The sequence below is a fragment of the Triticum aestivum genome, chromosome 2A, assembly GCF_018294505.1.
Source record: "Triticum aestivum cultivar Chinese Spring chromosome 2A, IWGSC CS RefSeq v2.1, whole genome shotgun sequence".
Taxonomy (NCBI): Eukaryota; Viridiplantae; Streptophyta; class Magnoliopsida; order Poales; family Poaceae; genus Triticum; species Triticum aestivum.
Genome location: NC_057797.1, coordinates 107,234,550 through 107,261,764, shown reverse-complemented (window position 1 = coordinate 107,261,764; position 27,215 = coordinate 107,234,550).

Below are 27,215 nucleotides of genomic sequence, written 5' to 3'. Positions count from 1 at the left end.
TATGTAAGTTTAAAGAGCAATCATCAAGATCGCGGAAATCTAGCAAATCACACAATGTTTTGGGGATAGTGGAGACACTAGCACCCAAATCACACAAAGCATAAAACTCATGATCTTTAATTTTAATTTTTATAGTTGGTTCCCACTCATCATAGAGTTTTCTAGGGATAGAGACTTTCAACTCAAGTTTTTCTTCATAAGATTGCATCAAGGCATCAACAATATGTTCGGTGAAGGCTTTCTTTTGACTATAAGCATGCGGAGAATTTAGCACAGATTGCAACAAGGAAATACAATCAATCAAAGAGCAACTTTCATAATTAAATTCCTTGAAATCCAATATAGTGGGTTTAGCAACATCTAAATTTTTATTTCTTTCAATCCCACTTTCATCAATTTCATCATAAAGATCTAAATACTTCGAATTTTTGGAACACCTTCTAGGTAAAGGAAGATCATATTCAGTTTCATCAAGATTCATATTGAAAACCAAAGATTTGATAGGGGACACATCAATAACTTTTAGATCTTCATCTTAATTTTCATAGGTATTGGAAGAACATGCTTTAATAAAGGCATCTTTTGAAGCACGCATCCTAGCGGTTCTTTCCTTGCACTCATCAATGGAAATTCTCATAGCTTTGAGAGACTCATTGATATCATGCTCAGGAGGAATAGATCTAAGCTTTAAAGAATCAATCTCAAGAGAAATTCTATCAACGTTCCTAGCCAAATTATCAATTTTAAGCACTTTCTCTTCAAGCAAAGCATTAAAATTCTTTTGTGAATTCATAAACTCTTTAACGCTATTCTCAAATTCAGAGGGCATCTTATTATAATTTCCATAAGAGTTTTTGTAGGAATTTCCATAATTATTAGAAGGATTACTAGGATATGGCCTAGGCTTAAAATTCCCTCTATAAGCGTTGTTACCAAAATTATTCCTACCAACAAAATTCACATCCATAGATTCATTGTTATTCTCAATCAAGATAGACAAAGGCATATCATTAGGATCAGAAGAAACACTCTTAGTAGCAAATAATTTCATAAGTTCATCCATCTTTCCACTCAAAACATTGATTTCTTCTATCGCATGCACTTGTTTATTAGAAGATCATTCAATATGCCATTGAGAATAATTAACCATAATATTATCTAGGAGTTTAGTAGCATATCCTAAAGTGATTTCCATAAAAGTGCCTCCCGCGGCCGAATCTAAAAGATTTCTAGAAGCAAAATTCAATCCGGCATAAAAATTTTGTATAATCATCCACAAATTTAAACCATGAGTAGGGCAATTACGTATCATTAATTTCATTCTCTCCCAAGCTTGTGCAACATGTTCATGATCAAGTTGCTTAAAATTCATAATATCATTTCTAAGAGAGATGATCTTAGCGGGAGGAAAATACTTAGAGATAAAAGCATCTTTGCACTTGTTCCAAGAATCAATACTATTTTTAGGCAAAGACAAAAACCAAGCTTTAGCACGATCTCTAAGCGAAAAAGGAAATAGCTTGAATTTAACGACATCATTATTGGCATCTTTTTTCTTTTGCATATCACATAAACCAACGAAGCTATTCAGATGAGTAGCGGCATCTTCACTAGGAAGGCCGGCGAATTGATCTTTCATAACAAGATTCAACAAAGCAGTATTGATTTCACAAGATTTAGTATTGGCAAGAGGAGCAATCGGAGTGCTAAGAAAATCATTATTGTTGGTATTGGTGAAGTCACACAATTTGGTAGTATCTTGAGCCATCACGACAAACAAGCAATCCAACACACGAGCAAACAAAAGGCAAGCAAGAAAAAGGCAAACGGAGAGGGAGAAGGGGAAGGAGAAAGAGAGGGTGAATAAAACGGCAAGGGGGAAGTGGGGGAGAGGAAAAAGAAAGGCAAATGGCAACTAATGTAATGCGAGAGATAGGGATTGTGATGGGTACTTGGTATGTTGACTTTTTGCGTAGACTCCCTGGCAACGGCGCCAGAAATTCTTCTTGCTACCTCTTGAGCTTGCGTTGGTTTTCCCCGAAGAGGAAAGGATGATGCAACAGAGTAGCGTAAGTATTTCCCTCAGTTTTTGAGAACCAAGGTATCAATCCAGTAGGAGGCCACGCACAAATCCCTCGTACCTATACAACACAAAGAGCTCAACGCAACCAACGCGATTAGGGGTTGTCAATCCCTTCACGGCCACTTACGAAGTGAGATCCGATAGATAATATTTTTTGGTATTTTTGATATAAAGATGCAAAGTGAAAAGTAAAAGGCAAAGTAAAAACAAAACAAGATTAAAGTGATGGAGATTGATATGATGAGAATAGACCCGGGGGCCATAGGTTTCACTAGTGGCTTCTCTCAAGAGCATAAGTTTTCTACGATGGGTGAACAAATTACTGTTGAGCAATTGGCAGAATTGAGCATAGTTATGAGAATATCTAGGCATGATCATGTATATAGGCATCACGTCCGTGACAAGTAGATCGAAACGATTCAGCATCTACTACTATTACTCCACTCATCGACCGCTATCCAGCATGCATCTAGAGTATTAAGTTAAAAACAGAGTAACGCTTTAAGCAAGATGACATGATGTAGAGAGATAAAATCATGCAATATGAAATAAACCCGATCTTGTTATCCTCGATGGCAATGATACAATACGTGTCCTGCTGCCCCTTCTGTCACTGGGAAAGAACACCGCAAGATCGAACCCAAAGCTAAGCACTTCTCCCATGGCAAGAACTACCAATCTAGTTGGCCAAACCAAATGGATTATTCGAAGAGACTTGCGAAGATAACCAATCATACATAAAAGAATTCAGAGAAGATTCAAATATTGTTCATAGATAGACTTGATCGTAAACCCACAATTCATCGGTCTCAACAAACACACCGCAAAAGAAGAAGATTACATCGAATAGATCTCCACAAGAGAGGGGAGAACATTGTATTGAGATCCAAAAAGAGAGAAGAAGCCATCTAGCTAATAACTATGGACCCCAAGGTCTGAGGTAAACTATTCACACTTCATCAGAGGGGCTATGATGATGTAGAAGCCCTCCGTGATGACGGCCCTCCCCGGCGGAGCTCCGAAACAGGCCCTGTCGGTGTCAAAACCGGCGGATCTCGGGTAGGGGGTCCCGAACTATGCGTCTAGGCCAGATGGTAACAGGAGGTAAGGGACACGAAGTTTTACCCAGGTTCGGGCCCTCTCGATGGAGGTAAAACCCTATGTCCTGCTTGATTAATATTGATGATATGGGTAGTACAAGAGTAGATCTACCACGAGATCGGAGAGGCTAAACCCTAGAAGCTAGCCTATGGTATGATTGTTGTTGTGTATCTTGTCCTACAGACTAAAACCCTCTGGTTTATATAGACACCGGAGAGGGTTAGGGTTACACAAAGTTGGTTACAATGGTAGGAGATCTACATATCCGTATCGCCAAGCTTGCCTTCCACGCCAAGGAAAGTCCCTTCCGGACATGGGACGGAGTCTTCAATCTTGTATCTTCATAGCCCAGGAGTCCGGCTGAAGGTATAGTCCGGCTATCCGAACACCCCCTAATCCAGGACTCCCTCAGTAGCCCCTGAACCAGGCTTCAATGATGACGAGTCCGGCGTGCAGGTTGTTCGGCATTGCAAGGTGGGTTCCTCCTCCAAGTACTTCATAGAAGATTTTGAACACAAAGATAGTGTCCGGCTCTACAAAACAAGTTTCCACATATTGCCATAGAGAGAATAATATTTACACAAATCTAATCTGCTGACGTATTCCTTAGTGCGACGCACCACGGCCAAGCCTTTATCCGAGTCGTTTCATTATCCCATCTCAGCGCGTCATGCGAGGCGGTTTCCTTGGCACGTCTTGTTAAGAAGAGATCGTGTCCCCTTATTCCGGGATTCTCATCAATATGGGCGTGGGTAACCCAACCGCGACATTGATTACGACGCTTGGAGATAAGCGAGTTTTACCAGGCTGGTGGGGGCACGTAGTTGCGTCCACCCATATAAGGGGATAAGGATCCACCTTTTCACCTACGCCTTCTTCCTCCCTTGCTTATCCATTCTCGCGCACTCGAGCTCCAGCGCCCAAGCCTGCACTCCCCACCTCAACCTTCTCCAGCCATGTCCGGAGCGGGAGGCAAGTGGATGGTCTCCTCCATCACGGAGGGACACATCAAAAAACTGAGGAAGGCCGGATACTTGTCTAACGACATCGCGTACCGGCTTCCCGAAAAGGGGCAGCTCATCCCCACCCCTAGGCCCCATTAGAGGGTGGTGTTCCTCCCCCATTTCCTCCGCAGACTAGGCTTCCCTCTCCACCCATTTGTCCGGGGGCTCATGTTCTACAATGGCCTGGATTTCCATGATTTGGCCCCGAACTTTGTCCTCAACATCTCGGTGTTTATCGTCGTGTGCGAGGCTTTCCTCTGCATCCGCCCCCATTTCAGCCTATGGCTAAAGACTTTCAATGTCAAGCCTAAGGTGGTGCATGGCAACCAGGCGGAGTGCGGAGGCGCCATGGTGGGCAAGATGCCCAACGTCTTATGGCTCTAGGGCTCCTTTGTGGAGACCCTGAAGGGGTGGCAATCGGGGTGGTTTTACATCACTGAGCCGCGCGACCCCGAATGGGTCGCAGCCCCTGAGTTTCGATCCAGACCCCCTACGCGGCTCACCTCCTGGAAGGAGACGGGCCTGTCATGGGGTAAAAAAGGAGAGCTGACCGGACTCCAAACATGCGTCCAAACCCTGGTGGACAAGAATCTCAAACTTGTCAATGTAGTCCAGGTTATGCTCATCTGCCTGATCCTCCCGTGTCAACAACGGGCTTTCAACCTGTGGGAGGTCGACCCGACGCGACACCGAACTCCGAGCAAGCTCTTCAACACGACGTACGAAGATGCCTGGAAGGTGCTTTTCAAGCGCGCCGAGGCCCCCGCATCCGCTATCGAGGATCGCGGATTCGGTACACAGCGTCACGCTCATGCGGTAAGCTGTTTTTTCCTTTTACAGGGTATCAGTTTTTCATAGTTTGACTCCATGCGAGATCTAAGCTCCCTTACTTTTGACAGGATTGGCAGAAGACGTCCGGACAAATCAACTGTCCGGCTCCTTTGCCCGAAGGCCCAGCGGACGCTCGTTTGGCGAAGCTACTGGTTCCGGCACCCTATGTGGTGCCGAAGAAGAAGGCTGCGAAAAAGGCCACGGGGACTCGAAAGAGTGCCCGGCGCTAGGAGGTGTCGGATCCATCATCCGACGGTTCCGAGGCGCATTCCTCCCGTGAAGACGAGGAGGAAGAAGAAGAGACCTCTCCCCCTCTAGCGGGAGGAGAGAAGAAAAGGAAGGCCGCCCTCTCTGGGGAGGCCGGAGGGTCCAAGAAGGGGAAAACCCTTCCTCCGGACTACTCCACCGACACCGACGACGACGGAGAAGTGTGGCCGCTCAGGGCCAAGCCCCTGGCGAAATTGTAAGTATCCGGATACCAGAGTAATTCATAGTATTCCTTTATTACACAGCTTTCCCTTATGTCGAATATGATTATGCAGCCCACCCAAAGACCGGCTTGACGCGTCGTCGAGCGGCTCACTGGACTCGTCGGATGTGAACTCGCTTCCGGCGGCTTCCTCCCCCGCCCTACGGACGACATTGAAGTGTTGTCGCAACAGGTTCCAAGCCGGGAGGAGGTGGTCCTGGAGGCGCCGCAAGGCAACCTCCCGGACTCCAGGAGTAAAGGGGATGAAACCCCCCCAGGGCTCCAAGTCCGGCTCTAGGCCGGACACCGCTCCGGAACCTTCAAAGGTTCCAGAGTCCGGCGGGGGACCTCCTTCCAAGAGGAGCAAGCCCACCGTGCCGGTGACCCCGTCCAACCGGAGGCGTTGGACAATCTGTTGGAGGCACTCCAAGGCGCCTCCAACGATGACGAGCACCGCACCATTATGAGTGCGGTGGTCCAGAAGGTTCAGTCTGCCAAGAGCGGACTGACTGAAGCTTGTACTAGCCTTTTAACAGGCTTTGAGGTAAGTAAAGAATGTGTAAATAATATTACTGCATAGATAGTAGCCCCTGATGCTCTGTTTGGCCTTCGGGAAGAAAAGCCGAATAGAGGATCAAAGAAAATTCGCAGGAGTCTAACAAAAAGGAGTCAATATGCGTATGCAGGCTTCTCTGCTTGCGTCCGCCGCACCGACTGCGGAAGTGAACACGCTAAAGCAGAACCTCGAGCGGTCCGAGCAAGAGCTTGGGCGTGCCAAGAAGCAGCTCGAGGACAATGAAGGTAAGAAATACCTTGTTTAAATATATATAAAAAGGTGCAATTGCAAAAAATGATAGGATTATCGTGGCTATTGTAGGGGCCACGTCTGAGGTGGCGACCCTTAAGCAAGCGCTGGTCGAGGCCGAGAAGAGGGCGGCCATGGAGCGCACCGAGCGGGAGAAGTACGAGGCCCAGGTTGGCAAGGTGCAGCAAGAGCTCCAGGTTCTCATGAAAAAACATGAGAGTTTGGAGCTTGACTCAAAGATGCGAGCGTCCGAGCTCGCGGCGGCTATTGAAAATGCCAAGTCTGCCAAGGCCGAATCCCAGAAGACCCTCCAGGAGTTAAATGAGGTGAAGAAGATAGCGGCGGGTAAGGCATTCTTTATGCAAAGCAAACACATAAACATGAGTTACTTGTTACTTACCCGAATCTGGAGCTCTCCAGGAGCGTTCGCAGATCTTCCCTGGAGTGTGTCCGATGCCGCCGCATTCTATCGAGCCGAGGAGGGCAGCTCTACAGAGAAGGTGTTCTGGTCTCAGTATGCTGAGGCCGGACACCCCGTGCCCCTGAGCGACCAGCTGAAGCAACTGGTTGAGCTCCACAAGGCGGCCCAACAGGCCATGAAGGGCCTCATAGTTCGGCTGTGGCATGGAGAGGCTCTGCCTGGGAGCTATTTCGGACTGGTGCGGCGACTGGTGGAGGCCTGTCCAACGCTCGAAGTCACCAAGCGCTCCGTCTGCATTGAAGGTGCCTGTAGTGCCCTTTCCCATGCTAAGGTGCACTGGGGCAAGCTGGATGCTGAGAAGCTTGTGAAGGACGGGCCACCGCCGGGGAAAGAGCATCGCAAGCCCGAGAATTATTATAAGGATGTTCTGAAGGGTGCCTGCCTTGTGGCGGATGAATGTTCTAGGGATGTAATTTTTGAGTGAAACTTGCTCGTTTTGTCCTGTGCACTGAAAACTTGTTCATATGCTCTAAGCAATGTTGTTGGAATTTAAAATATTACCTTCTGTGCGGCTGTTTATCAATTCTGAGAGATGGCGAGTCGTCGGCTTCTGCCCCCATGCCGCTAGTGCTGGGGTGTTCGGGGATAAACCTGAGCGCTCTTTTCCCCATGTTTGGGTCCTTCGAGGGAGGCGCTCAGCCCAACGAACAAGGCAATCAGACTATTATGCGTGAACACTCTCACTTAGCCATAGAATTCTATAATTTTAAATTTCGGCGAAGCCCCTGGTATTCGGAAGACCGAGTTCGGGGCGCTATCCATGCCTTGGCCGGGAAGAGCCGACTCCTCGCTCTAGGCGGCATAAGTCTTTAGGGACTCGAAAAACCTCTCGAACAGCGACCAGCTCTCGCTTTATCATGACAGTCAGTTTTAGCTTTCTCCACTGAGGTGCTCGACCCAGCTCAACTGGGGCACAATCGTAGTGGTTCTCCTAGTGCTACCTTAGCCGATATAGCGGAACGTAAGGGACCAAAACATAGGAGCCGGGCAAACCCAACTATTGACCCAAGACATGATTCGAAGCCGATGCATATAATGCTATAAGTTCGGGGTGCCGCACTTGTTAAAGTGTTCAGACTTCTCACACCATGTTGAGGGGTACTGAAGCCCCTGGCGTATTTTGGTCGTACCAAAGTGTACGGGTGCAACATGTCGTTAAGGAACATATATAAAAAAAGAGTAATGCAAAAATAGACAAAAGCTATGCATTGTTTATTAAAGAGGGTTGCGGTCAAAGCAGAATGATACAAATAATGTGATAAGCAAAAGGTTGGACTGTTTAACATGTTCGTTCCTGGGGCAAGCTGCGGAATAGTATGCGAAACAGGTATACTGCTCGTGATAGAGACCACCTGGGAGTTCCATAATGCGGCGTGGCTTGTCTGCTTCCCTGGTTCTTGCATCGTTTGTGTGGCAATTGAACTGCCGAACAGGCCTTCCGAAGAATGGAGTCCTGAAAGTAAGAGAAAATTAAAAAATTGGCAGCCCCTGGTGCGGTTTAAGCCGTGCTTCGGGCATGCCGTGATGGTGCCTCTCCCCTTGTACCCATGGTATTTCTAGAGCGTAGTTATGTATGCGAAGCACTGGCGTCGCCTTTTTGCTAGGGCTGGGGTTGGGGCCGTATTGCTACGCCTGCTCGGATCGTGCTAGGCGGTCTTGTTGTAGGTTACTCTGGGCGCGCTTGACGGTGTCCGGTCATTTAGTGGCCGGACTGGAGAACTGCCTGGAGAGGCTGCTTTGTACTTCCGTTGCAAGGGCCGCCGTGTGCTGGAGCGTTCGGTGTTTCCATTGACCGTAATTACTCCTCGAGGGCCTGGCATCTTGAGGTTAAGGTATGCGTAGTGCGGTACCGCATTGAACTTGGCAAATGCGGTTCGCCCGAGCAGTGCATGATAGCCACTGCGGAATGGGACTATGTCGAAGATTAACTCCTCGCTTTGGAAATTATCCAGAGATCCGAAGACCACTTCAAGTGTGACTGAGCCTGTACAGTTGGCCTCTACACCTGGTGTCGTGGATTTGTCACGGCAGATGTCCTTAGTGTCAGGACTTAGTCGCGAGGCCAACGCATCTATGTGGTAGCTTGAGAGGGGTTGTGTGGGATGAGAGACACGATGTTTTACCCAGGTTCGGCCCCTCACGGTGGAGGTAAAAGCCTACGTCCTGCTTCGTTGATATTGATGATGATGATCACGATTACAAAGGAGCTCTATCTCGAGAGCTATTGAGTTGTCTGTCTAGACCTAACTTGTCCAACTCATGGAACTTGTGAATCTTGTCCCTTTTGGGGAGCCCTGTCCCTCCTTATATATGTTGGAGGGGCGGGTTACATGTAGAGTCCTATTAGGATTAGGACTAGTCTATCTCTAATACAAACCGGATACAAGTCCTGGTCGTAACTCCTTGTAAGGTAAATATTTCTCATGCCTTTCCTCTTAAACCGGCCCACCATTATCATAAACTAGCTTGCTGGGCCTTGGGCCTTGTCATCCATCTGGAACACGCACCGGGTCACCAATGAGTCTTCAGGCTCGTGAACCGCCAGACACGTGAACCGCCAGACATGTAAACCGCCAATCACGTAAACCGCCAATTCTCTGGCGGTTTACCAATGAAACGCCTAGTCCGGCCGGGTTATACTTCCGGCCGGTTTACGCCGCGGGGTATATCCCCGACATTAGCCCCCAAGTTTAGCTTGGATTTATCCATGGTAAAGTTATGCTGCAAAAATAAACACAAGAGCAAATTTGACAGGTTGTGCTCCGGGTTAAGAATTCTTGTAAACCGGTACCTGATCACCCTTAAGTCCTTGTTATTTCCTCCTTCTGGGAAGTCCGGGTCAACAGACCAGCTTCATAATCAATTTGCCGACATTGGTTTGTCATAGAAATATTGTGAAGAATAACTCCTTTGATTCAGCTCCCAAAGCGCCGGTTTAAGAAATATGGGTCTTGAAATACTTATCTGATATTCAGCCGGTTTGAAGATGTAAAACTTGCCGGTTTGGGAATGTTCAACTGTGCCGGTATAAGACTTGAACTTGCCGGTTTATCATTACCGATTTACAAATATTGACGACACCGGGTCATAATTGTTGTCGACACCGGGTCATGTAACTGATCTTCCTGATTTGCTCAAAACTGATAAAAGATGTTCCTCCTTTATATGCATAATACCTGTAGCCCCCAAGTATTAAGAGGAGAACATAGTGATAACTTAAGACTTGCTCCAATAAGTGTTTCAACCTTGAATAAATCTGGTTTGTTCATCTCAATCATATAAACTGAATACTCCATATATGTAGCCCCCAAGTACCGGGTTGTCATGCTTGCAACAACCTGGGACTTGTAATTGCTTATAAAAACTTCAATCAGTGTAACCCCCAAGGGCCGGGTCATTATGCAATAATGAGCAGGGACTTTGTAAATATAAGCATGTAGATTTTAGCAGTGATGTGTAGCCCCCAAGGGCCGGCTTAGTAAGATAATACTGGACCGGGACTTGATACATACTTCAATGAAAATAACATCTTATAATGTAGCTTCCATCGTAGGGCTTGAACCCACGTCCACAAGGTTAAGAGCTTTGTGCTTTACCAACTGAGCAATGGATCCTTCAATATTATGGACGAAAACTTGTGTACCTTGAATTGTTGACAGGAGCAATTGGTAGCCCCCAAGGGCCGGCTCATTGTAATATGATGAGTCGGGTCTTCAATAAGACTAGTAAAAATGACTTTGCATTAGCCCCCAAGTGTCATGGTGCATGCTTACAGCGACATGAGACTTGCATGTAATCTCAATTTGAATAATGTAGCCCCCAAGTGTCGGGTCGTAAGCCTGCAGCGACTCGGGACTATTCCTTCCATTGTAGAATATATCCTTTGATAAAATAATAGCCATTGCGCTAAAGCAACTTTGAAAACCTCAATAATACCGGTTATTAATAACCATAATAAAATCCAGCCATGTTGGCTATTCAAGATAATATAATCCGGTATGAAAACCTTATTCATTCAATATCATAATGATTATTCAGCCAAATTTGGCTATTTGAATAATATAACCCAATGATTTATAAGCGCATGATTCAAATGATGCGATCCAAATATATACTGGCAACTTACAGTCCAAAGCCAGGCCGGGTTAACAAACACCGGATAATTTCTCATCATATACTGGCGACTTTATCGTCTTAAAACCAAGCCGGTTTAATAAACACCGGATAATTTATCATCATACTGGCAACTTTATAGTCGAAAGCCAGGTCAGGTTAGTAAACGCCGGTGATTTATAATCATGCTTTATTCAACCTGTTTCTGCATACAACAAGTTTAAAGTGTCCGGGCGGTTTACCGTCGGAAGGGTCATAATACCCAACATATAACCCAGGCTTATAACCAAGGCTGCACTTAAGAATAATCAAATATGAAATATATCATACCTGTGACATTGAATCACATCGTTGGTTTACCAACTTTTTGTAATAGGGGTAATAACCCAGATTTTGAGTACTGATAACTCCTTCCATATTGTGTCGGTTTATGATAAAACTGTACCAGGTTGTGATAAACACCGGTTTAACCACATATAATACTGGCGACTCGTAGTCAAACCAGACCGGGCTGATAGTCTCCGGATTATAACTTGATCGTGTACTGATAACTTGTAGTTGAAAGCCGAGCCGGGTTGATAATCACCGGTTTACTCCATAATAGGATGGTAACAGAAAATCAAACCGGACAGATAGCCCCTGGATTAAGATTTGACCGTGTTCCGTCAATTTATAATTTGACAGTCGAACCGGTTTAAGAATTGTCGGTTTAAAAACGCAACAAAAGAAATATTTATCAAAACAAATTTTCAAGCAAAGGCAATGATAAAACCATCTGCAAAAAGAGGCTATTGAGCCGATCAAATGGCGTTACCATGGTCGGACACGACCAAGCCCCTGATAGGCGTAGCTATGGTTCAAGTCAGCCAGATCCCCAAATGAAACAATGGCATTATGCCGATCAAAAGGCGTGGCAATGGTTCGGGTTCGACCAAGCCCCCAAGTGATTCTGTGGCCTTAGACCGATCAAGAGGCGTGACTATGATTCAGATGTGACCACAAGTCCCCAAGTGATGCATTGGCATTACGCTGATCAAGAGGTGTAGCGATGGTTCGGGTTCGACCAAAGCCCCCAAGTGATGCTGTGGCACTAGGCCGATCAAGAGGCGTGACTATGGTTCAGACGTGACCACAAGTCCCCAAGTGATGTTGTGGCTTTACGCCTATCAAAAGGTGTTGCTATGGTTCGGACACGACCAAGCCCCCAAGTGATGCTGTGGCATTGCACCGATCAAGAGGTGTAGCTATGGTTCGGATACGACCAAGCCCCCAAGTGATCAATAATATGATAAGCCAATAAGGCAGGATACCCATGTTTGAACCGCGCATCATGGCAGCAGGTCCTCTTCGGCCACCATTAACTTTTTGCAAGAGATAAATTCTTCTTGAACCGGGATTTTGAACCGGATATTGAGAGCTTCAAAGCTTTGTGGGAGATATCTTTCCCTTGAACCGAATTGTAAGCCGGAATCTTCATTTTCAACCAGAAATTTTCTGACGGCCTTTCAACTCGAACTTGCGAGAAGTTAATTCCTTTTTGAACCGGAAATTCTTAAACCGGATTTGAGAGCTTCAGAGCTTCGTGGGAGAACAGATTTCCCTTGAACCGGATTTTAAACCGGCATTCTTCATTTTGAACCAGAAATTTTCTGACGGCCCTTAAATTTTCATCCATATGGTAGTAGCCTCCGGGACCGGGTTATCTTTCCCTCCAGCATCCTGGGGTTCTTGACTTCACTGAAAAGCCGACAACCTTTGCTGAGTCATATCATTGTAGCCTCCGAGTCTCAAGGCTTGAGATTCTTCATAATTAACCATGATATAGACCGGTTTGAATCCTGCATGGGACAACTTGCAAACCGGAGTAATTGCTCTTTAAAGAAAGCAATATATAATTTATAAAAATATGCTGGATGGATTTCACCTGATGCGTCAGGTCAGCAATTATCACCGTGGAGTTGATGATCACCATGGTGAAACTGAAAACAATCACGGTTAAGTCGGTCGCGAGAGCAGACACATGAGTCGGCCGCGACGTTGTAAGCCGGTGCGGACGAGAGACGCAGGTACGCCGGCCATGGGCACGGTCAATGAGTCAGTCGCGTGTGTTGATGTAGCGAGGGTGGCAACTTGCGCAGGACAAGCGCTAGTGCAAAAAATAATATTTGCCCACGCCCCTTTTGCAACACCTTTTTGTAAAGAATAATGGTCCTGCGAAAAGACATCATAGACCAAGTAATTGCTCTTTGATAAAAACAATATGGGTTAAGAAAAATAAACTTGAATGAATATCACCTGATTTGTTCGGATGACGGATGATCCGTTCCAAACGACATAAACGACTCAGGCAGACCGGCAACTCAATATAGCTCAACACGGCAAAGATGGCTCAATGCGGCCCCGACGGCTCAACACGGTAAATGCGGTTCAATACGGTCCCCGCGGCTCATCGCGCGGCAGGCGTAGCCCAAGCAAGGAAATAGAGATTTAACCATGACGAATCACGGCGAGTCAACGGTGCTGGGGCGGCTCACCCACAACGAAAGTGAAGTGGCAACAGAACTTTGGAGGCGAGGCCACGTGGTGCTCACTCGGAGGCGAGGCTCCTGTCCTGGTCACTAATTAGGACCGGTGGTGCTTGCATATATTTTTTAATACATCGTCCATGTTGTAGAAAATGTTGATTTGGTCAAATGATGGATCCATTGCTTGATATTGGTCCTGCTATGTTGAACCGGGGCATGTACACATAGCGTCGCAGACATATAGTCAGTCTATTCATAGCCAGCCATGCATCCACGCCGGCTCCGTGTATACGTCATCCGTTTTGTGTTCTTTCCTGCTCCGAAAAACGATTGCAGCAGGAACGCGCAAGGCCCGACAACTTGATGATGGACGGTAGAGACGGCACAAGGCAGAAACAGCTCCGAGCCGGCTCAAGGCGCGAGGTAAGGCGGCGCTCAGCGCAACGCGGGGCAGTACCTGCTTGGCGCGCTGGTAGTCCCACGGCGGTGAAGTTGTAGAGGTGGATGACAGCGACTTGAAGCGGCCGGGCACACCGACAGGGGCGGAGCCGTATCGCAGTGCGCGAAAGCACATGCGGTTTGGAGGCGAGCGGGATGGCCTGCTTGAGTTTGGGCGGAGCAGCGCGTGGGGGTGACGGCAGTGGGGCCGCGGCCAAGTGGCAGTCGGATGCACGCCTGGTCATGGCGGCTCGGCGACGAAGATGGAGGCAAATACCAAATCCGTGATCTCCTCCAGTTCTATCGATGGCCACTCAGAGACGAAGATTGAATCCGTATTGACGTGCTGTGATAGCTTGCCTCTGATGGATCTTCCTTTTCCTTAGTATTCACATGCTAAACTCACGTAGTAGCTCTCCTCCTTTAATTCTTGACTCCTAGTAGATTCCTTGTACACACGTTGCAATCATAGTTGACAAAAGAAGACCCGGTTTGGCTTCCAGTGATGTACTAGTCGGCTTGATGCAGACGGTCTTGAAACAAGGCCTGTGACTCGGCGACTCAGCGAGGCGGCTCTCGACGGTGGGCAACTCAGGCCGGGGCGCGTCGGTGGTTCTGCAATAAGCAACGACAGCCGGCAGCTCGATCCGCGCGGGGCCGACTCAGTCTGCACGGACGCAGCCCGCGGCGGTTTTGGAAAATAGGCGAGGCCGTGTAGCTGGGGCGGCTCGACGCGCCAGCGAGGCAACTTGGTGGGGGCGACCTGTGGCGGCAGAGCCGGCTCAACCAGGCGACGTAGGTCAGCGGAGGTAAAGGGGGCGGCTGTTTTGGGCTGGCGACTTTGTCGGCTAAATGAGGCAGAGGCGGGGCAACGAGTGAAGGTGCGGCCCAAGGTAGCGCTGGATCTGGTAGGAGAGGTTCGGTGACGACGTAGTACGCGGAAATGAGGCTGATTCCGTGCGATTGAGACATCCTCCGGGTCGTGGTCGGTTTGACCAATCCACGTTCTTTTTTTTCTTTTTCTTTTTTGGCAAATCAGATCGAAACCGCAATAACTGATCCAAACGCCTGCTTTTCGACTTGCGTGACGAGGTCTAACTGCTCCAGATCGCATGCTCAACTCCCCGATGTTTACTTTCATGGGTAGAATCACCTGTAGATTGCGACTCTTGCTTGATTCGGCAGGTCATGTCCTTCTCGAAAACTGCCTAAATAAATCATGCGACGGCGGCAGCGGACAGACCATAACTCTAATTTCTTGAATCTTCTTCATCCGATGAATTGCAAACTTCTCGATCCCTTAAGAATTTCCTTTCAAGAACTCAACACCACCGTGCGCAGGTCCCATGGTGGGCGCCAACTGTCGTGAATTTATCACGGCAGATGTCCTTAGTGTCAGGACTTAGTCGCGAGGCCAACGCATCTATGTGGTAGCTTGAGAGGGGTTGTGTGGGACGAGAGACACGATGTTTTACCCAGGTTCGGCCCCTCATGGTGGAGGTAAAAGCCTACGTCCTGCTTCGTTGATATTGATGATGATGATCACGATTACAAAGGAGCTCTATCTCGAGAGCTATTGAGTTGTCTGTCTAAACGTCCAACTCGTGGAACTTGTGAATCTTGTCCCTTTTGGGGAGCCCTACCCCTCCTTATATATGTTGGAGGGGCGGGTTACATGTAGAGTCCTATTAGGATTAGGATTAGTGTATCTCTAATACAAACCGGATACAAGTCGTGGTCGTAACTCCTTGTAAGGTAAATATTTCTCATGCCTTTCCTCTTAAATCGGCCCACCATTATCATAAACCGGCATGCTGGGCCTTGGGCCTTGTCATCCATCTGGAACACGCGCTGGGTCACCAATGAGTCTTCAGGCTCGTGAACCGCCAGCCACGTGAACCGCCAATCACGTAAACCACCAATCCTTTGGCGGTTTACCAATGAAACGCCTAGTTCGGCCGGGTTATACTTCCGGCCAGTTTACGCCGCGGGGTATATCCGCGACACTTGGTATTACGCCTTTAAAGGTCGTTTTGGTGGGTTTAATCCTCGAGGGATCTATGCCCATTTTCCGCACTATATCCTGGTAAAGCAGGTTCAGACTGCTACCGCCGTCCATAAGGACTCTAGTGAGATAAAATCCGTCAATAATTGGGTCTAGAACCAATGCGGCGAATCCGCCATGACGGATGCTAGCGGGGTGGTCCCTTCGATCAAAGGTGATCGGGCAGGAGGACCATGGGTTGAACTTTGGGGCGACTGGCTCTACCGCGTATACGTCCCTTAACGCGCGCTTCCGCTTCCTCTTGGGGACGTGGGTTGCGTATATCATATTCACCGTCCGCACTTGTGGGGGAAAACCCTTCTGTCCACTGTTGTTCGGCGGCCGGGGCTCTTCGTCATCATCGCTATGCGGCCCCTTATCTTCGTTTTCGGCATTTAACTTGCCTGCCTGCTTGAACACCCAACAATCCCTATTGGTGTGATTGGTTGGCTTTTGGGGGGTGCCATGTATCTGGCACAAGCGATCGAGTATTGGGTCCAGACTGGACGGGCCCTTAGGATTCCTTTTGAATGGCTTTTTCCGCTGACCAGATTTAGAGCCTCTGAATCTGCCATTAACTGCCGTATCCTCAGCATTGTCGCTGTTAATGCGGCGCTTCTGCTTGTTGTGACGCGACCTGGCACTACTGTCCCTGGTATCCGAATTACCAGGGTTCTTGGTCATATTGTTGCTACGAGCAAGCCAGCTGTCTTCTCCCGCGCAAAAGCGGGTCATGAGTGTCGTGAGTGCTGCCATAGACTTCGGCTTTTCCTGTCCAAGGTGCCGGGCAAGCCACTCGTCACGGATATTGTGCTTGAAGGCTGCTAGGGCCTCAACGTCCGGACAGTCGACGATTTGATTTTTCTTTGTTAGGAACCGTGTCCAGAATTTCCTGGCCGATTCCTCTGGCTACTGAATTACGTGACTTAGGTCATCGGCGTCTGGGGGTCGCACATAAGTGCCCTGAAAATTGTCGAGGAATGCGGCTTCCAGGTCCTCCCAACAACTGATTGATCCTGTTGGCAAGCTGTTAAGCCAATGCCGAGCTAGTCCTTTAAGCTTGAGTGGGACGTATTTGATGGCGTGGAAATCATCACCGCGGGCCATGTGGATATGAAGGAGATAATCCTCGATCCATACCGCAGGATCTGTTGTGCCATCATATGATTCGATGTTTATGGGTTTGAAACCCTCGGGGATTTGATGATCCATTATTTCGTCTGTGAAGCATAGTGGGTGTGCGGCGCCTCTGTACCGGGCTATATCACGACATAGCTCCAATGAGCTTTGTCTACTGTGTTCGTCCCTGCCGAATTTGTGGCCGGCGTGACGGTTATCGTCTCGAGTCGTGGGGTGCCCACGTGATTCGTAGATCGATCGTGTTTGCCTTGCCTTGTCCTCCAACATATCTCGCAGGTCCGGCGCATTTTCCCGTGCCTTGGTATGGGTGCGGCTTTAGTGGAGGGCTGAGAGGCCTCTCTGTCGCGGCCACGAGGTGGCCGATCGGCCGTATCGAGTGCAGGTGATGTAGGTTTAAGTGCTTCCTCCTCTAATCGGGGTAGCAACCTGCGCTTTGGGTAGCTCTTGGAGGGGCGTTCGAGTTTATGCTCTTCGGCCACAAGGACTTCAGTCCATCTGTCGACTAGCAAATCTTGATCAGCTCTAAGCTATTGCTGTTTTTTCTTGAGGCTTCTTGCCGTGGCCATAAGTCTGCGTTGAAAACGCTCTTGCTCGATGGGATCCTCCGGCACGACGAATTCGTTGTCGTCGAGGCTTGCCTCGTCTTCGGAGGGAGGCATATAATTATCGTCCTCGACCTCTCTGTCGGCCGCTCTCTCATGAGGGCTGGTTTCTCCATCCTCCTGTGCTAAATCTTGTTGGAGGGGGTTTTCTTCGGCACTTTCCGGAGTATTATTATCTCCCATGCTGGAATCACCGTATTTGTTTTGGCGGGATTTTGAACGGCGCCGCTGACGCTGGCGCTTAGGCTGTTTCTTGGAGGGGTCATCCTCCGCTGTTCCATCGCCATCTCCTTCTTTTGGGGTGTCCACCATGTATATGTCATATGACGAGGTGGCTTTCCAGGGCCTAGTAGGCGTTGGTTCTTCATCGTCTCCTTCATCGGCATCCATACCGTTGATGTCTTCGGAGTCAAAGTCGAGCATGTCGGTTAAATCGTCGATAGTAGCTACAAAGTGGGTGGTGGGTGGGCTTTGAATTTCTTCATCGTCCATACCCCAACCCTGCTGACCGTAGTCCGGCCAGGGCTCTCCTGATGAAGAGAGAGATTTTAGTGTATTTAGAATATCGCCGAAAGGCGACTGCTGGAAGATGTCCGCGGCAGTGAACTCCATGATCGGCGCCCAATCGGATTCGATCGGCAGGGGCGCGGAGAGTTCGGAGTCCGGAGAGGAGTCCGACTCCTTGGAGTCACGAGTCTCGCAGAGTGCGGGGCTAATGTTCGACTCGATCGCCGTTGGGATCGCAGCCCCTGAGGCAGCGTCCAACCACCCATCCTCTATCGGCGCACTTGGCTCCGAATTAAGGGTCGAAGCCGATGCGGGTGCGGCCTCCAGGGCACTGTTCGGCGGCAGAGCTAGATCATGCTCGTTCTGACAGTGCGGCGCGCTTGGCAGTGGCTCGAATCCGTCGAAGATCAAGTCCCCGCAGATGTCATCCATATAGTTTAAGCTTCCAAATCTGACCTGACGGCCAGGGGCATAGCTTTCAATCTGCTCTAGATGGCCAAGTGAATTGGCCCGCAGTGCGAAACCGCTGAAGACGAAGATCTGTCCAGGGAGGAAGGTCTCACCCTGAACTGCCTCGCCATTGATGATCGTAGGAGCCATCAAGCCTAATGGCGACGACACAGAGTGAGGGAGTCCTGGATTAGGGGGTGTTCGGATAGCCAAACTATACCTTCAGCCGGACTCCTGGACTATGAAGATACAAGATTGAAGACTTCGTCCCGTGTCCGGAAGGGACTTTCCTTGGCGTGGAAGGCAAGCTTGGCGATACAGATATTCAAATCTCCTACCATTGTAACCGACTCTATGTAACCCTAACCCTATCCGGTGTCTATATAAACCGGAGGGTTTTAGTCCGTAGGACAACATACACATCAACAATCATACCATAGGCTAGCTTCTAGGGTTTAGCCTCTCTGATCTCATGGTAGATCTACTCTTGTACTACCAATATCATCAATATTAATCAAGCAGGACGTAGGGTTTTACCTCCATCGAGAGGGCCCGAACCTGGGTAAAACTTCGTGTCCCTTGCCTCCTATTACCATCCGGCCTAGACGCACAGTTCGGGACCCCCTACCCGAGATCCGCCGGTTTTGACACCGACATTGGTGCTTTCATTGAGAGTTCCTTTGTGCCGTCGCCGTCAGGCCCGATGGCTCCTACGATCATCAATGGCGATGCAGTCCAGGGTGAGACCTTCCTTCCCAGACAGATCTTCGTCTTTGGCGGCTTCGCACTGCGGGCCATTTCACTTGGCCATCTAGAGCAGATCGAAAGCTACGCCCCTAGCCGTCAGGTCAGGTTTGGAAGTTTAAACTACACGGCTGACATCTGCGGGGACTTGATCCTCGACGGATTCGAACCACTGCCGAGCGCACCGCACTGTCACGACGAGCATGATCTAGCTCTGCCGCCGAACAGTGCCCTGGAGGCCGCACCCGCATCGGCTCCGACCCTTTGTTCAAAGCCGATCGCGCCGATCGAGGATGGGCGGTTGGACGCCACCTTGGGGGCTATGATCCAAATGGCGATTGAGCCGAACACCAGCCCCGTACTCTGCGAGGCTCGTGACTCCAAGGAGCCGGACCCTTCTCCGGACTCCGAACCCTCCGCGCGCCTGCCAATCGAATCCGATTGGGCGCCGATCATGGAGTTCACTGCCGCAGACATCTTTCAGCACTCGCCTTTCGGCGATATCCCGAAGTCACTAAAGTCTCTTTCTTTATCAGGAGAGCCCTGGCCGGACTACAGTCAGCAAGGTTGGGGTACGGACGATGAAGAAATTCAAAACCCACCCACCACCCACTTTGTAGCCATTGTCGACGACTTAACCGACATGCTCGACTTCGACTCCGAAGACATCGACGGTATGGACGCCGATGAAGGAGATGATGAAGAGCCAGCGCCTGCTAGGCCCTGGAAAGCTACCTCGTCATATGACATATACATGGTGGACACCCCAAAAGAGGGAGAGGGCGATGGAACTGCGGAGGATGACCCCTCCAAGAAACAGCCTAAGCGCCAACGTCAGCGGCGCCGCTCAAAATCCCGCCAGCACAAAAACGGTGATTCCAGCACGGGAGATAATAATACTCCGGAGAGTGCCGAAGAAAACCCCCTCCAATAAGGTTTAGCACAGGAGGATGGAGAAACCAACCCTCATGAGAGAGCGGCGGACAGAGAGGTCGAGGACGATAACTATATGCCTCCCTCCGAAGACGAGGCAAACCTCGACGATGATGAATTCGTCGTGCCAGAGGATCCCGTTGAGCAAAAGCGTTTCCAATGCAGGCTTATGGCCACGGCAAGAAGCCTCAAGAAAAAACAGCAACAGCTCCGAACCGATCAAGATTTGCTGGTTGACAGATGGACCGAATTCCTTGCGGCCGAAGAGCATAAACTCGAACGTCCCTCCAAGAGTTACCCAAAGCACAGGTTGCTACCCCATTTAGAGGAGGAAGCAATTGATGTGGCCGAACGGCCACCTCGTGGCCGCGACAGAGAGGCCTCCCGGCCCTCCACTCAAGCCACACCCCGTACCAAGGCACGGGAATATGCGCCGGACTTACGAGACATGTTGGAGGACAAGGCAAGGCAAACACATTCGATCTACGGATCGCGTGGGCACCCCACGGCTTGAGACGGTAAACATCACGCTGGCCACATATTCGGCAGGACCGAACACAGTAGACAAAGCTCATTGGAGCTACGTCATGATATTGCCCAGTACAGAGGCGCCGCACACCCACTGTGCTTTACAGACGAAATAATGGATCATCAAATCCCCGAGGGCTTCAAACCCGTAAACATCGAAACATATGATGGCACAACAGACCCTGCGGTATGGATCAAGGATTATCTCCGTCATACCCACATGGCCCGCGGCGATGATTTTCACGCCATCAAATACCTCCCACTCAAGCTCAAATGACTAGCTCGGCATTGGCTCAACAGCTTGCCAACAGGGTCAATCAGTTGTTGGGAGGACCTGGAAGCCGCATTCCTCAACAATTTCCAGGGCACTTATGTGTGACTCCCAGACACCGATGACCTAAGTCACGTAATCCAGCAGCCAGAGGAATCGGCCAGACAATTTTGGACACAGTTCCTAACAATGAAAAATCAAATAGTCGACTGTCCGGACGCTGAAGCCCTAGCAGCCTTCAAGCACAATATCCATGACGAGTGGCTGGCCCGGCACCTCGGACAGGAAAAGCCGAAATCTATGGCAGCACTCACAACACTCATGACCCGCTTTTGCGCGGAAGAAGACAGCTGGCTCGCTCGTAGCAACAACATGACCAAGAACCCTGGTAGTTCGGACACCAGGGACATTAGTGGTAGGTCACGTCGCAACAAGCAGAAGCGCCGCATTAACGGCGACAATGCTGAGGATACGGCAGTTAATGCCAGATTCAGAGGCTCTAAATCCGGTCAGCAGAAGAAGCCATTCAAAAGGAATCCTAGGGGCCCGTCCATCTTGGACCGAATACTCGACCGCTTGTGCCAAATACATGGCACCCCTGAAAAGCTGGCCAATCACACCAACAGGGATTGTTGGGTGTTCAAGTAGGCAGGCAAGCTAAGCACCGACAATGAAGACAAGGGGCTGCATAGCGATGACGACGAGGAGCCCCGACCGCCGAACAATAATGGACAGAAGGGTTTTCCCCCACAAGTGCGGACGGTGAACATGATATACGCAACCCATGTCCCCAAAAGGGAGAGGAAGCGTGCATTAAGGGACGTATACGCGATAGAGCCAGTCGCCCCAAAGTTCAACCCATGGTCCACCTGCCCGATCACCTTCGATCGAAGGGACCATCCCACTAGCATCCGTCATGGCGGATTCGCCGCATTGGTTCTAGACCCAATTATTGACGGATTTCATCTCACTAGAGTCCTTATGGACGGTTGCAGCAGCATGAACCTGCTTTACCAGGATACTGTGTGGAAAATGGGCATAGATCCCTCGAGGATTAAGCCCACCAAAACGACCCTTAAAGGTGTAATACCAGGTGTAGAGGCCAACTACACAGGCTCAGTCACACTTGAAGTGGTCTTCGGATCTCCGGATAACTTCCGAAGCGAGGAGTTAATCTTCGACATAGTCCCGTTTCGCAGTGGCTATCACGCACTGCTCGGGCGAACCGCATTTGCCAAATTCAATGCGGTACCACACTATGCATACCTTAAGCTCAAGATGCCAGGCCCTCGTGGAGTAATTACGGTCAATGGAAACACCGAATGCTCCCTTCGAATGGAGGAGCACACGGCGGCCCTTGCAGCGGAAGTACAAAGCAGCCGCTCCAGGCAGTTCTCCAGTCCGGCCATTAAACGTGCGGACACCGTCAAGCGCGCCCGAAGTAACCTACAACAAGACCGCCTGGCATGTTCCGAGCAGGCGTAGCAATGCGGCCCCAACCCAAACCCTCGCAAAAAGGCGACGCCAGTACTTCGCATCCATAACTACGCTCTGGAAATACCATGGGCATAGGGGGAGGGGCACCATCACGGCACGCCTAAAACACGGCTTAAACCGCACCAGGGGCTGCCGTTTTTTTACTTTTCTCTTACTTCCAGGACTCTACTCTTCGGAAGGCTTGTTCGGCAGTTCAATTGCCGCACAAACGATGCAAGGACCAGGGAAGCAGACAAGCCATGTCGCATTACGGAAATCCCAGGTGGTCTCTATCACGAGCAGTATACCTATTTCGCATACTATTCCGCAGCTTGCCCCTGGAGCAGACATGTTAAATAGTCCAACTTTTTGTTTATCGCATTACTTGTATCGTTCTGCTTTGATCGCAGCTATTTTAATAAACAATGCATAGCTTTTGTCTATTTTTTGCATTACCTTTTTTTATATATATGTTCCTTAACGACATGTTGCACCCGTACACTTTGGTACGGCCAAAATATGCCAGGGGCTTCATTACCCCTCAACATGGTGTGAGAAGTCCGAACACTTTAACAAGTGCGGCACCCCGAACTTATAGCATTATATGCATCGGCTCTGAATCATGTCTTGGGTCAATAGTTGGGTTTGCCTGACTCCTATGTTTTGGTGCCTTACGTTCCGCTATATCGGCTAAGGTAGCACTAGGAGAACCACTGCGATTGTGCCCCGGTTGAGCTGGGTCGAGCACCTCAGTGGAGAAAGCTAAAACTGACCGTCATGATGAGCCGAGAGCTGGTCGTTGTTCGAGAGGTCTTTTCAAGTCCTTAAAGACTTATGCCGCTTAGGGCGAGGAGTCGGCTCTGTCCGGCCAAGGCGTGGAAAGCGCCCTGAACTCGGTGTTCCGAATACTAGGGGCTTCGCCGAAATTTAAAATTATAGAATTCTATGGCTAAGTGAGAGTGTTCACGCATTATAGTCCGATTGCCTCGTTCGTTGGGCTGAGCGCCTCCCTCGAAGGACCCAAATATGGGAAAAAGAGCGCTCAGGTTTATCCCCGATCACCCCAGCACTAGCGGCATGGGGGCAGAAGCCGACGACTCGCCATCTCTCAGAATTGATAAACAGCCGCATAGAAGGTATTATTTTAAATTCCAACAGCATTGCTTAGCGCATATGAACAAGTTTTCAGCGCACAGGACAAAACGAGCAAGTTCTACTCAAAAAATACATCCTTGGAACATTCATCCTCCACAAGGCAGGCACCCTTCAGAACATCCTTATAGTAATTCTCGGGCTTGCAATGCTCTTTCCCCGGCGGTGGCCCGTCCTTCACAAGCTTCTCAGCATCCAGCTTGCCCAAGTGCACCTTAGCACGGGCAAGGGCCCTACGAGCACCTTCAATGCAGGCGGAGTGCTTGATGACTTCGAGCCTCGGACAGGCCCCCACCAGCTGCCGCACCAGCCCGAAATAGCTCCCAGGCAGCGCCTCTCCAGGCCACAGCCAAACTATGAGGCCCTTCATGGCCTGTTCAGCCGCCTTGTGGAGCTCAACCAATTGCTTCAGCTGGTCGCTCAGGGGAACGGGGTGTCCGGCCTCAGCGTACTGAGACCAGAACACCTTCTCCGTCGAGCTGCCCTCCTCGGCTCGATAGAATGCGGTGGCATCGGACACACTCCGGGGGAGATCTGCGAACGCTCCTAGAGAGCTCCGGATTCGGGTAAGTATCAAGTAACTCACGTTTATGTGTTTACTATGCATAAAGAATGCCTTACCCGCCGCTATCTTCTTCACCTCATCCAACTCCTGGAGGGTCTTCTGGGACTCGGCCTTGGCAGATTTGGCACTTGCAATAGCCACCGCAAGCTCGGACGCTTGCATCTTCGAGTCACGCTCCAAACTCTCATGTTTTTCCATGAGAGCCTGGAGCTCTTGCCGCACCTTGCCAACCTCGGCCTCATACTTCTCCCGCTCGGTGCGCTCCAAGGCCGAATTCTTCTCGGCCTCGTCCAGTGCTTGCTTAAGGGTCGCCACCTCAGACGTGGCCCCTACAATAGCCACGATAATCCTGTCATTTATCGCAATTGCGCCTTTTATATATATATATATATATATATATATATATATATACTTTTAACAAGGTATTTCTTACCTTCATTGTCCTTGAGCTGCTTCTTGGCACGCTCGAGCTCTTGCTCGGACCTTTCGAGGTCCTGCTTTAGCGCGTCCACTTCCGCAGTCAATGCGGCGGACGCAAGCAGGGTAGCCTGCACATGCATAATGACTCATTTTTGTTAGACTCCTGCAGATTCTATTTGATCCTCTATTCGGCTTTTCTTCCCGAACACCAAACAGAGTATCAGGGGCTACTGTCTATGCGGTACTATTATTTACGCATTCTTTACTTACCTCAAAGCCTGTTAAAAGGCTTGTACAAGCTTCAGTCAGTCCGCTCTTGGCGGACTGAACCTTCTGGATCACCGCACTCATAATAGTGCGGTGCCCCTCATCGATGGAGGCACCTTGGAGCGCCTCCAACATATTGTCCGGCGCCTCCGGTTGGACGGAGGTCACCGGCACGACGGGCTTGCTCCTCTTGGAAGGAGGTCCCCTGCCGGACTTTGGAACCTTTGAAGATTCCGAAGCGGTGTCCGGCCTAGGGCCGGACTTGGAGCCCTGGGGGGTTTCATCCCCCTTACTCCTGGAGTCCGGGAGGTCGCCTCGCGGCGCCTCTAGGACCACCTCCTCCCGGATTGGAACCTGTTGGGACAACACTTCGGTGTCGTCCATAGGGTGGGGGGAGGAAGCCGTCGGAAGTGAGTTCACGTCCGACGAGTCCAGTGAGCCGCTCGACGATGCTTGAGCCGGTCTTTGGGTGGGCTGCATAAACACATTCGACATAAGGTAAAGCTGTGCAATAAACAAATACCATGAATTACTTTGGTATCCGGATACTTACGATTTTGCCAAGGGCTTGGCCCTGGGCACCCACTCCTCTCTGCCGTTGTCGGCGTCGATGGATTAGTCCGGAGAAAGGGTTTTCCCCTTCTTGGACCCTTCGGCCTCCCCAGTTGGGGCGGCCTTCCTTTTCTTCCCTTCCCCCGCTGGAGGGGGAGGGGTCTCTTCTTCCTCCTCGTCTTCATGGGAGGAGTGCGCCTCGGATTCGTTGGATGGTGAATCCGACACCTTCGGGCGTCGGGCACTCTTTCGAGTCCCCGTGGCCTTCTTCTTGGCCCTCTTCTCTAGCACCACATAGGGTGCCGGAACTAGCAGCTTCGCCAGGTCAGCGTCCACTGGACCTTCGGGCAAAGGAGCCGGACAGTTGATCTGTCCGGACGTCACCTGCCAATCCTGTTAGAGGAAAGGGAGCTTAGATCCCACGTAGAATCAAACTATGTAAAACTGATACCCTGTAAAAGGAAAAACAGCTTACCGCGAGCGCGTGACGCTGCACGCTGAATCCGCGATCCTCGGTAGCGGATGCAGGAGCCTCGGCGCCCTTGAAAAGCATCCTCTAGGCATCTTCGTACATCATGTCGAAGAGCCTGTTTAGAGTTTGATGCTGCGCCGGGTCGAACTCCCACAGATTGAAGGCCCGTCGTTGACACGGGAGGATTAGGTGGATGAGCATAACCTGGACTACGTTGACAAGTTTGAGCTTCTTGTTCACCAGGGTTTGGACGCATGTTTGGAGTCCGGTCAGCTCTCCTTTTTACCCCACGATAGGCCGGTCTCCTTCCAGGAGGTGAGCCGCGTAGGGTGTCCGGACCGAAACTTGGGGGCTACGACCCATTCAGGGTCGCACGGCTCGGTGATGTAAAACCACCCTGATTGCCACCCCTTTAGGGTCTCCACAAAGGAGCCCTCGAGCCATAGGACGTTGGCCATCTTGCCAACCATGGCACCGCCGCACGCCGCCTGGCTGCCGCGCACCACCTTCGGCTTGACATTGAAAGTCTTAAGCCATAGGCCGAAATGGGGGCGGATGCGGAGGAACGCTTCGCACACGACGATGAACGCCGAGATGTTGAGGACGAAGTTCGGGGCCAGATCGTGGAAATCTAGGCCGTAGTAGAACATGAGCCCCCGGACAAATGGATGCAGAGGGAAGCCCAGTCCATGGAGGAAATGGGGGAGGAAGACCACCCTCTCATGGGGCCTAGGAGTGGGGATGAGCTGCCCCTTTTCGGGAAGCCGGTGCGCGATATCGCTAGCTAGATATCCGGCCTTCCTTAGCTTTTTGATGTGTCCCTCCGTGACGGAGGAGACCATCCACTTGCCTCCCGCTCCGGACATGACTGGATAAGGTTGAGGTGGTAGTGCGGACTTGGGTGCAGAAGCTCGGGTGCGCAAGAATGGATAGGCAAAGGAGGAAGAAGGCGTGGGTAAAAGGTGGATCCTTATCCCCTTATATGGGTGAACGCGACTATGTGTCCCCACCAGCCTGGTAAAACTCACTTATCTCCAAGCGCCGTAATCAATGGCGCGGTTGGGTTACCCACGCCCGTATTGATGAGTGTCAGTGTCAAAACCGGCGGATCTCGGGTAGGGGGTCCTGAACTGTGCGTCTAGGCCGGATGGTAATAGGAGGCAAGGGACACGAAGTTTTACCCAGGTTCGGGCCCTCTTGATGGAGGTAAAACCCTACATCCTGCTTGATTAATATTGATGA